The sequence below is a fragment of the Pararge aegeria genome, chromosome 14 (genome assembly GCF_905163445.1).
Source record: "Pararge aegeria chromosome 14, ilParAegt1.1, whole genome shotgun sequence".
NCBI classification, from domain to species: domain Eukaryota; kingdom Metazoa; phylum Arthropoda; class Insecta; order Lepidoptera; family Nymphalidae; genus Pararge; species Pararge aegeria.
In genome coordinates, this window is record NC_053193.1 from 11,704,344 (window position 1) to 11,720,919 (window position 16,576).

At 35.2% G+C, this 16,576-nt stretch overlaps 1 protein-coding gene across 1 annotated transcript in view; it reads left to right on the plus strand.

The window, feature by feature from the left end:
* LOC120629208 overlaps positions 1–16,576 on the plus strand; it is a 104,378-nt gene that overhangs the window by 39,512 nt on the left and 48,290 nt on the right. The gene's annotated exons all lie outside the window — the stretch shown is intronic.

Sequence of the window (16,576 nt, forward strand, 5' to 3'; positions counted from 1 at the left end):
GTTATATTTAACCCATACCCCAAATCGGTTTAGTAGCGGCATCGTACCGAAACGCTATATTAAAAGCCACGGTCAAAGCCTCCGACAAGATCAGTGTAACTTCTGAAATTATATATTCCCAAAATGTCTGTTTTATAAATAGAAGGTATTTATAAAATCGCAGCGCTCACCACATCTCACTGTCGTTTAAATATTGGGCACTAGTGGAAGTAACGAGTACTAATCATTGTCACGTTTTAAAAGTGCTTATGTTAGGCCTACTTGAAATAAATGAATTTTGAATTTAGTTACTAAGCCTGTGTAAACTTACCATTAGTCCATTGATAATGGTCATAGATATAGATTTTCGAAGACAAAGGGGATTGGAGTGACGGGTTGAGAGTTGAGTGGTATTGTCAAGACTCTCAGCTGAAGTGCCCTCGTCTACCTACTGCTCGAGTAAGTCTTTATTAGGAACTTGTGTGTCATCAATATACTCATACTTAAATTTCAGTACTTGTAGAGCTTTTTGTGACTGTGACGCTCTCCACGTTACCAAACTAGATGGCGCCATACGATCCTACATCGCGCTATTGAAGTTTTTTACAAATGAGGCCTTTGTATTATATACAACTTTCAAAAACGCATGTTTGACCTCGGCCTCGGAGATGCTTCTATTGTTACGGTCCAGCGCGTCCAGCGGTCCGGAGTAATTACAGGCAAATGAGGCTTAGCACCTACGCCTCAGGATACAGGGCGGTACTTTGAAGCAAACCCTGCGAAATGTTGCTCTGGCGATGGATGGATAGATTTTCCATTTACCATCCGGTAGGCCCCATGGTAAATATATAAAATAATTTAACGTATAAATATGCCAACCCGTAATGGAGCAGTGTGGAGGGTCTAAATTTGTTAAAAGCCTGAAGTTGATAATAATCCTCCTCCTTAGTCGTTCACTCTTGACAGAGTGGTCGTGGTTGATGATGGTTCTTTTTCTTTGCCTACAGCAGCCCCCGCTAGTATCTGATAATAATACATTAAAGCAAAATGCCACAAATACAGCATCAGTAAAGTACTTTAATAAATAATTGACTATTTTGGTCCCTATCAAAATAGATGCTTTCAGAGGTATTTTGTACTGAGGTCTATTTAAAGAATGGCTGTATCTCAAAGGTGTTACATTATTAAACACTAAATGTATCATTTTATTATCTTTAATTATAATAAAGCTAAAAAGCGTGTTTTTGTTTGCTTGAACGCTCTGGAAACTGGAACTCTGGCACCACCAGTCCGATTTGTTAAATATCCAACGCATTTAATACCCAACGCATTTTCTTTGACGTCTTACAAAAGTTAGCCAGTTAAGCTGCTAGTAAAAAAGAAAAAGAAATTTTTTATAGCAAGCATCCTATATTGAGAGTCAAAGGTGCGATGCGGTGGCGGTATTAATTTGAAATCAACTGCGGTCGCTTAAATCGCTCGTGCAGAAGACAAAAATATTCCAATAAGTTTTTTATTTGTCAGCGGCTTGCAAATTTATAAATGCAGAAATAAATGTTTTAATTTTTAATAACTCGTGCAGTAATCTTTAATTTTGTATACTATTTCTTTAAGTTACCATAGTCGGTATGGATGAGAGGAATTGTTGATGTTTCGCTATAAAAAGATTACTGTGTTTAAATGCATAGAAATATATAACATAAAATGCATTTACTCCTCATTTACTCTTCATCACGAGAATTATATAGTAAGCTGTAACGCTTGACAAAATAATAATAATTTCTTTGGACGACACGAGGTTTTATTTAAAGCGAAACATTTGTACATGGTGAATTCAGGTATCAGCATTGTATGTCATTTGTTCGGATTTCAATTTGTTTGCTAACATGTGCTTTTTAGTATTGTGTACGACTAAATTGTGGTCGTGAAATGCGGTATGAATCGCCCGATTGAATTAATTTTCCGGTAACTAATAACGGCTATGTTCAACAAACGCCAAACAAAATTAACCGACATACAACTAAACATTTACTGCGAGATATTTATAGCATAAGAGCAGCGTAGACAGTGATATTTTAGGAAATTAGTTTTCATTTGCCGTGATTCCCTTTGGCTTAGGAATCTTATCTGCGCCGGAAATGCGTTTTATAACGTGAAATTCATCTCTTCATATACCAGAGTAAATACTCTTTCAGAAAGTTAGAGATATTTAGATATTACTAGCTGCGCTGCGCGGTGGTACATGTGGCGATTACGTCGTTTAGTTACTTGGTTAGTTCGTGATGAAACGACGATATTTGGCTTAAAAATACGAATGTTCCTGTAAACCACCTTTAGGAATTCGATGTTTTTTCGACTCCAAAAGTAACCTACATTGCTCTCCCTCGTAAAATCAAGTCGATTGTTTGCTTAACTAGGGCGTGAAGGAAGGACAAACAAACAAAGATTTTAACTTTATTACTTCTAATAAACAAATTACAAATTAATAGTAGATTTTAAAACGTGACAAAATGTCCATTCGCACCCGAGTCATCGATTGTTTTGAAAAAGAAAGGTAAAATAAGTCTGAAAGATTTTTTCATCTCGCCACTTCATAAAATATTTAATCGATTTTAGCTTTATTTCTTTTAAAGATGTATAATTTTTAAACTTCATAAGAAATAAAGCTAAAATAGATTATTTTGTCTGTAATTTTGTGAAATCGGGGGTATAAATTGGGCAGAATAACTTTATGCACAGCTTATTTGGTATTAAAAAATAATACTTTTTAAGTACTAGTGTGCAAGCAGTTTAAAACTTTCAGCGGGAACGATGGAATTAATTGCCGGGAAACGAAGTGTTTACATTCTCTTTACCCGGGACGTGCCATACTTTTTTAGGTTCTGGATTTCTATTCAGTTTTATTGCTAATTTAATAACGTAAATAATAATTAAAGTGAACAAAAAAGTTATGGCCGAAAGAATATGCGAAAATAACAGACAAATTGAGAGCTTAATTTTTTTAGTCGGTAACTTGCAATTGTTATACTGTAATCCTTTAGTAAATAATAAAAATTGAAGTTTGTTACGTGTTCAGCCTATATTTTAGTCTTAGATGTAGATTTTTTGGATACTATTTCTACTTTTGCGCCCATTCAAGCCCACTAGCTGTGCAGAAGTGGGATACAAATTGGGTGAGTAAGGTGATAATATTACCATAAAGTATTTTACAGGTAGGTACTTGAATCATTAGATAAGATCTGTCACTTTTTTGATGTATATTGCGGCTACAGTTTTTCTACAGTAACAGCAACAGCAGTTTCAAAGAAATGCTAAGTAAAACAGCATAATCTATGGTGTGAATAATAAAGATAGCTGAATGAGGCAACGTGTGCCTCATGATTAGTATGGCATAAGTCTGCGATGTAGGCGCATTTAATATTTCTAACTACGGAGAGTCTCGAAGTCTCTCGCCTTGAATATTTCATTCCAACGTAGCGTTGCATATTACGGTGGAATATTACCGACACTGCTACGGAAAGTTCACATACATGTTTTAGTTTGAGACATTGCGACAGCTATATATTATATTGTGACAAACAGTGTTATTGACATGGATGTCTTGTTTTTTTTTTGTGGAGGCAACAACGACGGGGTTTTATAAGTCTGTATGTGTGTCTGTCTGGGGCATCGGAGCTCCCGAACAGATGCGATGTTGTTAGTCGGGAGTGTTTTTAGCTGGTAAAAATCGATCCACATTGGCAACAACAAAATTGCGGGTTGCATGTTTTTTCACAATATACTCAATATGAGTATCAAATAAACGATTTTGACTAGAAGGATAATGTATACTGTATCGAAATGGAATGAGTAATATTAAGTAATGAAATGAAAAATAAAAACTTGTAAATAATTTTATGATTACAAATTTGTGTGGGGAGATTTTTAAAATGTTATTTTTATGCAAGGTCTCCAACATGAGTTAGATTTGACTGATAAAAACTAACTCATGCTGGAAAACGTGGGGATGGGCATGAATAATATTCATTTTCACATAAGTTGTTCTAAATTCGGGCCACAAGAGTCCTCCTTCAAACACTTGTTATAAATTGAATGTCGAACATTCAATTTATAACAAGTGTTTGAAGGACTACAATGCTTCGAATTTTGAAAATTCCTATAAACGGCGTGTATACCTTTTACATACGAGTATTTACGACTAAATAGATCAAACGTAAAATATTAGGATATTAGTTTCCAATAAGTTGTTTCTCAGGCTTATTAATTATTATCTATTGATAATGTTTTAATCTACTTCCAATAACATTGAATATTTATAACAAATTTAAACGGGCGGACAGGCAGACAGTTTGATTAAGATTGTCGCAAATTCTCAACTACAGGTTTTAATTTTACTAACGTTATGTCAAGAACATCAGCTGTAGAAATTTAAGTTCCAGGCATTCCTGTGTTTCGATACTCGAAAGCGACTCGACGATTGCAATCGTATCAATGACGTAAAAAGGGCACTGTTTTCAAAATGGCGCGTTGGAGCGCGAGCTTACATCGTCGGCTATTAAACATTAATCACCGTTCGAGATTCAGCTTCACGGGAGATTTATAGGAGTAAGGAAAGTTACGACCTATCTATATTGTTTTTCAGTAGTGATACTTGTTATACAGTTTAGCTAACCTAACTATTCTTATTTTAACAAACTTCATTTCAGTGTTTAGTCATAGGTACTCGTATTATTCAATGGTTTTTCTTATTAGAACTTCGTAAAGATGTTGATATTTATATAAAAATATTTCGTAAAGTTGAATGACGTTTGAGTTCATAATGAGATACGCTGTAAATAGAGATTAAATTCTGTAAAATAAGAATACAAGGATGCTTTTACTAGAATACGTCAATTGCATTAATATTTCAAGAGCTTCGAGCCTCTCGTCGCAAATATTTCAGATCGACGCCACCTGTATACAGATGGAATATTACTGCCACGTCGCTTATTGTTGGAGAGATGTTGTAGTGAGAAGATGCTCGTAACGCCTTGGCATGTATTGTGCAGATAGGTACGAATACAAATTGTACGAATCATTATAAAAGGCCCGTTGTATAATGTGCAGAAACAACTCGTAAAGTCGCAGGTTTTTCACGTGAACACGCGTAAGATATGTGCGTCACATAGTTAATGCCGCTACAATTTCTCTAATTTGAACACCGCATCATTCGTCGGGGCGTATAGTACCGAGCATCATATCTCATTGAGGACGCAATTTACTTCGTTTCATACCACAAATTGATTTCATACCATGAATTGATGACTATTCCTGTGTCGGCTCTACTTTAATGATCGGACAAAAAAATGATTCGATACGGAACGGAATGCATCACGTGTAGATAGTGTCAAAGTGATTTATCAAGACCACGTATAATTTTTGCGTATCATTTGTCCACATACGCGATCATGATACGCGTCAGCGATATCCCGGCTCCAGTCTGACATTGTAATCAGCAGTTAGAGTTTAGTGACATCTTATTTCTACTCCTCTACGTCAAAAAGGGTGGCTCTAAAAACTGTAAATTTGTATGAAGATTTTGGATTAGATCTATTATTGTGTAAATCTTTTCGGAGCCTTTACCGAAATAAATATAATAATAATAATAATAAATAATAATAAAAATCATTTATTCACACGATTATTATATTGTGACAGAAATCATAGCTTAGTACCAGTGATTCAACCATACATAGTACGTATGGTTGAATCACTGGTACCTAAACTGAGTAAAAACTCGTATTATAGATATCAGTGCCCTCCCCTATTTGAAGCATGATCAAAAGTTGTCTAGGTTTCTTATCTAAAGTACCTACATTCTCGCTAGAAGCTGAATCTCAATCGTTGACGGATCTTTAGTCTTCTGACCTAGGTCTGATCACGCGTCCTATCGCGCCCTTTACTGAAGACATATCGATGGAAAAACATTAAATTTTTAGAAGCGGGAAATTTAATAAGAGGACGATTACAGCAGCAGGAAGCTATAAGTTAGGGCTTGGGGCCGGGCAGTCCGACATTGTAAAATCTTGTTTGGTACCTATTTCGAATTGATCTTTGAAAAATAAACAAAAGAGTTTGCGTTCGGTCAGCTGATTAACTTCGAACGAGGTGTGCCAGACCGGCTAGCGACTGATGGCGTGGTGACGCACAGTTGGCGTTTTGAGTTTTCCATCTAGTTTGTATCGATCTATCTACCATCTAGGTTTTAATCGATGTTTTGTTCCTAAAATTCTAAATATTTTGTATTTGATTATGTCATATAGAATAGATAATGTTTCAAATAACATGCGGTTATCCGCGAATAGTGCATTTTTAAATTATTATTAAGTGAAAACGAATTAGAAAGTTCTCTGTATTTAACTGGATAAGCAACCGAAACGTTAGTCGAAATGTTTCCGCTATGATATCAGAACTTAGACCGAAGCCGTTTTGTTTTTTTTTGGTTCAGAAGCTATGCGTCTACCGTGGTTGTTTATTAATTATTATAGAAAAAATAAAAACTTTGATCATGAGTTTGTATAACTCTTTTGGGTGAAATGAAATTGAACTTTCTGAGCTTTTGTTTGTTAACGTTAAATTTCCCAGTTTGTTCAAATTTGATTAGACTGCCAGAATTTAATTTTAACGTATGAGGGACAACCTTAAATTAGGGAGGAAGAGTTACGTTCAGTAATGAAAATTGCGGGGCCAAATTTTCGACTTCATATTTTCTGAACTCATTTGGCACTCGGAGATTGCAGGGTTAATTATTTTAATTAAATACGGGTAGGTATTCGAAGCTTAACTTTTAAAACATCAAATAAAGCTGAAAAGGTAGAACAAATTTAAATGTAATTTGACAGAAAGGAAGAATATTCTGCTATAACTTAGAAACTTTTCGTGATGCAACTTTTAAGGCTTTAAAGGGTCCGCCCTTCGCCCAATAATACTGCCTTCCCATGAAGGTAGATTGCGCGTAAGAGATTGTTTGGCATAGAATTACGTAAAGACTTGCTGTTGCCCGCGGCTTGGTCCGCATTTGATTTTAAAGAATCAAGAACAGTTTATTTAAGAGATGTGTGTCATTTAATTTAGGATTTTTTTATTTTTATATTCTTATGAAAAAAAATCCGGTGTAATTTTTTAAAGGAACTTGTAACTCTAAAAAGTCCTTAAATTTTTAAACTTGCAATAACTTCTGAATTAAATATCTGAGTATTATAAATTTAAAACACTACTACTATATAAATAGCCTTGATGATAAAAATGCAACCTACTTTTATTTCTACCGGCTAGAGATGGCTAAATAGGTAGAGCTAATAGTTAAATATATTGGATTGGTCGTAATAAATTTCATGTATCACCAATAGTTTTCTCAGACCACGCAAGGAAATAAATTTTATAGGGAAAATTTTGTTACTTTGGGTTACATTGCGCAATTTTCAGTCTAAAACGTACGTTTTGCGCCTATGAATATAACTTATCTTTTTAAATTTGTACATAAACCATATTTTCATTACTTTTTAGTCGTACATAATTTAATCTTTTCTAAAATAATTTTCATGTGGCACATTGTTTACTTTGACAGAACTTTCATATGTAGGTAGAACAATACACAGGCAGTAACATTGGCTACGTTTTATATGCGGGAGATAAAAATTATATCCCCCGATTATATCCCCTGACATGGGATATAAATAACGTGTCCACCTGCTAAAGCACGAGAACAGTGTATAGGAGAAGTTTACCCCCGTTTATTATTACACATATATTATTTGGATATTATTTTTACTTCTGCACCAATGCTCTGAGAGTTGATAAAGCTGTGGGAGAAGATACATTTTTATCCTGTCCCCGGGGAGATAATTGTCTCCTGCCCATGCTAGCCGTACTGGTGTGAAACCATGGTTGAAAGACGGAATAAAATTCCTGTGGTTTTGTGTGGTTCCTTTTAGGGTACCTATTGGTATCCGCTTCGAGTTTAACTAAATCTTTAGGGGTCTAAAGGGTATTAAGGAAAGCTTGGAAGATTATATCAGAGTCCTATGCTATTAAAGTTAGACCATTAACTATAATCTGTTTAGTTTTAGACTAAAAGCCTTTTTATTAAATATCCCTCTAGGGTGTCGAATAAGCGATAAAAGTTTGGATCGGAAAATCTTAAGTAGGTACCTACTCCAAATTGTGCGCAGAGTCACGGATAAATTCCCCTTTATGTTAGCCCTTGACTGCAAGCTCATCTGGTGGTAAATCATATAAGATGGCGTGGATAACTTGTTGGGATTGGCAGTTGTTTTGAACTCATCGGTTTCCACGCGGCATCGTAAATCGAAAAGGAACGTTGAATCTCCTTGCGGAACATCTTTATCGGTAGGGTGGCAACGAGCCACGGCTAAAACTTCCCACCAGACCAGATCAGAGAAAATTCTGAAACGTCCACGTAGCTGATTCAAAAATGTATGCTTTCTGCGTAAATACTTTTGAAAATAAATACCTTTAGAGCTAATTTCTATTGCGCTACTGAGAGTTTTAAATTGCGCTGAAGGAAAAGAGCTTAAACATATCACAGTGACACCCACCTGCATTCTGAGACGGAATATTCCTGCCATTTCTGCGGATCACGTTTGTGTTTTATTGTGACATGAAGGCTAGCTATTTTATCTTGCAACATCATAAACGGAGTATTTGTAGGTTACTAGTAAGATGTACTACCCGTTTCCCGCAGTGTTCCTAACTGTCTTGATGTAATGTTGGTAATAAGAAAAATAAAAGCCTCTCGTTTATCTTACTCAATAAACTCGGAGAAGTACAAATTCCCCTCCTGTAATCTATCTATCTATCTAGATATATAAAAGAGAAAGTGTGTGGGTATGTTCCGTATAGGCTCCGAATCGGCGGGACCGAATTCAATGAAACTTTCAACTCCAACTGTCAAATACAGCTTTTATTTACTATGATGATATTCTATTGTTGGGTGTACATGGGTGTAGATAATGATCTTCACCCGCTCGAGAAGAGAATAGACGACAATGAATACGGAGAGAAATAAATGATTTAATATATCATGAGACTTAAATTAAAAATTTAATGATGCAAGTTTATTGTTTAAATAAAATAAAGCAAAATCTAGCTTGGCGAAGCGGGCTGGGTACGCTAGTATGTTATAATTTAAAATACATAATCTTAAAGATAAGTCCAAATGACATGCTCAAAGCACTACGCTTTCACCGAGATTGCCGTCAAGACTAACTAACTACCTATAAATACTAGACCCTCGCGATTTCGTCCGCGTATAAGTCAACCTTAAAAGATAGACATGCTGTCACGCTCTTGTTCTTAAAAAAAACTTTTACCGTTTACGCAGCGCACGCAGTGGAAGCTCTCTAAAGGGGAAAAACCCCGAATTTGTAATATTCTTCATTGGTGTTATGCCCCTAATGGTCTTGGCGTAATGATACGTGGGATATTTATCGGACCATTAGATCTTGAGAACATCGCGTTCAAGTAAACAAACGAACAAATAAATTCTTTAGCTTTATATATTAAAGTATAAGATATAACTAACTATTTAGATGTCATCATCAATAGCCTATTAGACTCCACTGCTGGACTAACGGCCTCTCCCAACTGGAGGATTTGCCCGTAATCACCACGCTGGGCAGGCGGATTGGTGATCGCAGTAGAAGGTAGTAGTAACACAGAAGACGCTGCTGGCCGCTCTCCGTTATATTCCCTTAGTCGCCTCGTACAACACTTGCGGGAAGAAGAGGGGTGGTGACTGGGGTGGTGAACTGTATTCTGATCTGCCGTCAGCATACGGCAAACTATTTATGATTAAATAAATAAATATACTACGACAATACCCACATCGCCATCTAGCCCCAAAGTAAGCGTTGCTTGTGTTATGGGTACTAAGATGACTGATGAATAATTATATGTATAATATACGTAAATACTTATAATATATAAATAAACACCTAGACACTGAAAAACATTCATGTTCATCACACAAACATTGTCCAGTTGTGGGAATCGAACCCACGGCCTTGGCCTCAGCAAGCAGGGTCGCTGCCCACTGCGCCGATCGGCCGTCATGATTAGGATGAACTGCATGTGACTGACATTTTGAATTTGAATTTTTGAATTTAAAAGCTCACATTATTCAAATCTAATAGCCAGCTCGATTGCATAATCTAATTAGATACTGTACTGATATCCGGACGCTGTTGATATTATACCAATAACAATCCTGGAATGGATTAGATCACTGGACTGGATTGCTATTGGATTAGCAAGATACTTGCTTATGAACATACAGCTACGTAAAAGAAAAAGACAATACGTTTTTTAACTATGCAGGGGTTAAACAAATGAACGTTTAGGGTGTAACGTTAACTTGAAAACTTACACGAGAGCCTTAACAATAACTTTAATTAGAAACAAAAAGTGTTGTTGAACACAAAACTCCTGCGTTTGCTCATTTAAGAGAATATGCTAGTATGCGCAAAAACCAGAATATTGGACCAGTTTAAATTCAAGAGAACCGCGCGTAAATGAGGAGGAAAGTTTTCTACTGTAATGAATATAGCTGGTTGAACTTTCAGAGGTTACATTTTCTATACTTCAAAACTCGAGTATGTAACGGTTAGATCTTACAGTTTGAAACTTCTACAATAGACTGTGAACAATCAAGTTTAAGTTTAAGGGCAAGTACCCGAATAAAGATAAATAAAAATGTAGTCAGACGTTTAGAAACCTACGGCAGGCGTATTGTTTCCTTAGAACAAGCAAATAATTTGTACTCGTGTTTGGCGATTAGTACAATACGGTTTTTTAAGTTATACTTCTTTTGGCACGTTAGGGAAGATGAAGAAGAAATGATGGAAGTAAATTTTTGCGATGCGCGAGCGAAAACCGAAACCATAAAGTGAGCTATAGTCAAAACTTCAGTTTTTCTAAAAAAGGTTTGACAGTTGACTTTCAATAATTCAAACAATAGTGTAGTTTTTTCTACAAACGTAGAATGAGGCGGAAGATAAAATTTTTGAAAAGATTTTTATCTAGTTACGCCAAAGAAGTATAACTTGTAACGCGTGTACATAAGAACACACACGTTTTTTTTTTTGGAGTAGTAGTACTCAGTTATTGGAAGAAATGGGTTGTTTAAGCTTGTACCTACTCAATGAACCTCTAGGCGATAGTAATGCAATGCGTATTATCTCACCCAGTTTTTAAAATCGTATTGAATAAGTCTTACTTTCTAAACTCAAATTGATTCTCGCGTGAAGCAAAATCTAAAGTGCTGATCAATCTGTAATTTCGATCGCTCTATTTATAAAACTTATCTTCTCTTTTTAATTATAAATGTCGGTAACATGACATCTCGCACTTAGACAATGTGTTAGTGCTGCTATCTACTCACAAACGAACAAATGCCGATAAGAATTATTTAAATCTAGGTGGATTTGCTTTATATCTATCCCTCGGGGTTAATAAAATTATACCGTTTTAACTAACAGGTACAAAAATATTGGGACAAACTGTTTCAATATTCAACGTAACTATCGTGCAAATTAAATCACGAGACGGCCCACTATCCTAAGCGTGGAGCAATAAATTGCAATTTGTTTCAATTATTTTCGTTGGATGGCTCTCGAACTATAGAAAATCTAGTACGAGTCCGTACGTTTCGAAAAGTTTTTATTGTTTTCGATCGTGATGTTTTATGTAAAATGGACTTTTGATGCGTTATATGCTCTCTACTAATGCTGTCAATTTACCTGTTGTCATCATTATCCAGACTCTTCGATATTCTTTAGGGATTTCCACATGTTTTTTTCATCACCATCTTGTGGGGGAATCTAGGTCGGGATACATGGTCAAGCGGTTTAGCATCAGAAATCGTAGTGTAGGTAAAGTTCCTATACTGTGTACTAAGTTATTACACTAATTTTTGTCTGATGCGGTTTTCTATCCCTTATGTTTGAAGATCTTCAATAGACCCTTATGTAACCATTATAACGACATAAATAATTAAAAGATAGAATAACCTAATTCTTTCTGATGTAATATAAAATATTGTAAAGGTAACATTATTTCCAATTTGAAATAGACGTAAGAGGTTTGAATGAGGTTTCAAAATACTATAAAATCAACATAACCTTATAGACCTAACATAAATAGTTAATTATATACTGTTAAGCATTAAAAAGGTTATCCTCAGGGTTTTACAAGTATTAACAAACTCGGCGTCAAATTTCGATTTTGAGCACAAAATAAAGCGTACTAGGTGTATGGGTGAAAATTTGGTAGATATCGAGATAGATTGTGACCCAATTCCTGCTGCGATTGAATATTGATTAAAGCCCTATAAATTGCAAATAGTAAAGCCGCCTCTCCACTAGTACCAGGATGCGTAGTGAAGTTGTAAAACTACGAATTGGACGTGCGAGGGATACCTAGCACGTTTAACTTCTTTATTCGCTACCAATACAGTAGCGAGAAAACCACTAGTATCAATTATTACAACATAAAGTATTTAGAGTAAAAAATCCATCGTTCCTGTGAAAAAAGGTCCTGTTTCCGCCGGGGACATACCTACTAAGTAGATGACGAACTATGGTTTCATATCACAAATTTCAAAACTGTGTTAATCTCGCATTACGCATCCAGCACTGATCTAGTGGACAGGCAGCTTAAGACCAGTGCACGATGGCATAAAAAAATTAATAGAGCTTTCAGAATCGCAAATTAATCCGGAGCTTTATTTGTACAAATAAATAAATAAAATTTATATACCACGTCAATACACACATCGCCATCTAGCCCTATAGTAAGCGTAGCTTGTGTTATGGGTACTAATATGACTGATAAATATTTTTATGAATAACATACATAAATACTTATAATATACATATAAACACCCAGACACTGAAAACATTCATGTTCATCACAAACATTTTCCAGTTGTGTGAATCGAACCCACGGCCTTGGACTCAGAAAGCAGGGTCGCTGCCGACTGCGCCAGTCGGCTGTCATATTAATATTATACATTTGGTAGTGTAGTCTAGATAAAGGAATATGATTTTCCAATTTATACCTGATCGAAGCTGGGGCAGGTCGCTAGTTTCCAATAAAAGATATTCCTTATGACCGCAGCTTACGAAAAGGTTTTTCTGATAAATACGGAATATTCCAAAATAAAATTCAATTTTCCTCTTCAAAGATATGTGGGTGGGATGTGATGCAAGCCGTTAACTTGTTTACTTCGATAACACTTCTTTGTACTGAGAGAGGGTTGTTCACCTCCAGCACTATTTATTGTCTTTGCGCTCTAAGCTTACCCATCAACATCACTGTGAATTCTCACAGTGCTTGTCAACGCACAAAGTAGGCTCCACTTATAAGATAATTGAAGTTTCTCACTTTTAAAAATTGCATTGTAATAAGACTCGTAAATAAACAAATCCCATCGAACTTAACATCTTTTTATAGCCCCCGCCCCCTGTGTGTGTGTGTGTGTATGTGTATGTGTGTATGTGTGTGTGTTTGTCTCTGTAGCACCGTATTTCCCGAATTTATTCACAACACGCTTAATATGGGTATCAAATAAAAGGGCGTGACTAGTAGAATAACGTACACTACATTAAAAGCCGGTGTTTTATTTTATATATTATTAAATAAAGGAGGAGGTTCTAAACCTGGCCGCATTGTTTATATATTCTTGCTACTTCAGAACTCCGTCATTTATTAACCGGCTTAGAAAAATCTTTTTTTAATTCGAAAGAAAGGTATCAAGGGATAAACAGTATACAAACTAACACTTTTATGTAATGTTGTGTAAGTGACATCCGGAAGCTAATTTTACCATAATTATAACATTATTTTAGAAAAGTAGTAACCTACTACTATACTAGTAGCTGATTAATTTCATTTTGGGTGATGGACAATTTAATCAATCGCGTTAATATAATGCAAACTCACTGAATCAGAACTTAATTATTATCGCTACGCTGTACTAATATTAATTTTGTGTTTGTGGTTCTATGAAAGATACATTTAATTACTATATTTATTATCAATAAACTACTTATATATTAACAAATTGGCTTCTTAACCCGAAATACTATGAGACTGAAAACCTTATTCAGTAATGCACAGTCACACTCTCACCAACACCCACACTAGTTTACACATACACACATACGCGCGCACACACAAATTTAATTTATATTTATTTATTTAATTATACACCACAAAAAGAAAAAAAACAATGGACACAAAAAAAAACAAAAAACAATTTAATGTTCGATCTTTTCCAGAATGATGTATTTATGTTAATGTAAAAAAAAGTGTGATTTAGAGTATACTTTATCAGTGTATTCGATAGGTATTAAAGTAATATTATTTATTAATCTTACCTTATACATTCGAGGAAGGAGCGAGAACCATACACTTAGTATGGTTCTCGCTTCAGAGACATGCGATAATAACTGCGACTCAATGTTGCACTAAAGCAGTATTATTGAAGTTGATTTTCCTGATATACATCACCTTATGTTTATCTAATTTTGTATTGCTTTTACTAACTGTCTAACTGTTGTAATAAACGTATTATTATTTCTATCATTCATTTATATACATTTTTAACAGTTTCATAATAAAAAAAAACACTAATCAAAATTTATAAAAAAATCCACTATGCTACCAGCGGTCCGGGCTCCAGAGTCAGGAACCTCGTTACAAGACGCGCCGTTTCAAGAACTAATGACTTCCGTATGCGACCCCTGATCCAACAAACCTTTCTTGCCGGCTTCTTCCCGGTAGAATCTGCCTTCCGAACCGGTGGTAGAGTCACTATAAACAGACAGACTTGACGTTTCAAAAGTGCTTAGGCTTAATTGAAATAAATGAATTGCGAATTTTGAATTTTTAAACAACCGAAAGCTTTTTAAGATGTTGATCGAAGCTTTTACTTTTCACAATAACGGTTGTTACTGTGAAAATTTTTACGCTAAGGTGAATCGAGGGTGAAATATGTTTGCTTGGATATTGTTATCGATACCGCTTAGCTAGTTTACAATCTAAAACCGATTTTATAGCGGTTTGAGTCTTTTCGGAAAGCTGTTGTACCAGTTTAGTTGGGCTAGTCCGCCTTTTTTCCATACCTTAAGTTTTTCAGGTTGCAAGTCATATATGTGGTAAGTTTCATTAGTTTTGGTTGAGTTTTGTGCCGAACATAGGTAACAAACAGATACAGTTTCGCATGTATAATATTAGTATGGTAGTATGAATATCTTCGTGGAAATTTACTAACAATATTATTGAAGTAAACATTCGTAGTGAGTCAAAAGACGTAATATATGTTTGTTTTGTTTGATTTGATAAATTTAATTCGAGTTATTAGTCAGTAGTTTTGTTGTACGCTTTGTCAAACAATTTACAGTGTCCTTTTTTTAAAGTTATTTTACAAAAGGACAGTACTGTTCTAGATGAAAGGTGCCCTATGTCCTTTTATGTTCCCCTCAGAACGTGCAAATCTTGAATGCCCTTTTAGCTTTCGTTTTTCCTACCTATTAACCTTGACCTTTAATTCAAGAGTGAATAGACATTTAGGCAAGGGTGCTTTCCCTTAGTATGCATCATCACTCACCATCAGGTGTGATTGCAGGCAAGCGCTGGATTAATATAAAAAAAACGAACTATAAGTTACACGATCATTACTCATAAATAAAATGGTTACGTTAACATACAAAAAAACAAAGTTAAAACACAACTTTTTACTTATAACGATTGCGTGTTTGATTATTTTTAGCTTGCGTGTTCTAATGTGTGTCACATTGGCTTGTGTTTTTTCTGCAGTTTATCGTTGTTAACTGCAATAAAGCCTTCTTATCATGGGGATTTGTAGCGCTCGAGTAGACACAGTTTGTGTTTTATTACGAATTTGTATTTTGAGACGTGCTTTGCGTTCTCCAGTTTATATGAATATGCCATGTAAAGGTCCATAGTGGACTTATAGTACAGTAGCACTTGACTGCAGTTTCATAAAATTACTTTATCGCAGGGATTTGTAGCACTCGAGCAGGAACAGTTTTATTTTATTATGAACTTCTCTTTTGAGCCGTGCTTTGTTTTACCCAGTCCATATAATCATGCCACGTAGAGCCCAAACAGATCTCTACTAAGCACACTTTTTTTCTGCAGTTTATCTTTTTTTCTGTGCAATAAAGCCTCCTTATCACAGGGATTTGTAGCGCTGTATAGGCATTGTTTTTGTTTTTATTACAAACAAGTATTCAAGTTGTTTTTTTTGTTCTACAGCTATATGCATATGTCATGTAGGCAAATTGACTCTACATCAAGTAGTACTTGAATGAAGTTTTACCAACGGATTATGAGGTCTGTCTAGAAATTCTCAGCCAGGTAGGTACCAGCCAAGACATAAGAAGATGGTATCGTATATTTATTTATTAGCTTTTCAAGGGAAAAAACAGTACTATTTATTACACATAAGATGCCGTATTTATGTATCAAATAAACCAATGAAGTTGCCATATTGTCCGTAGCTTCAGTATAT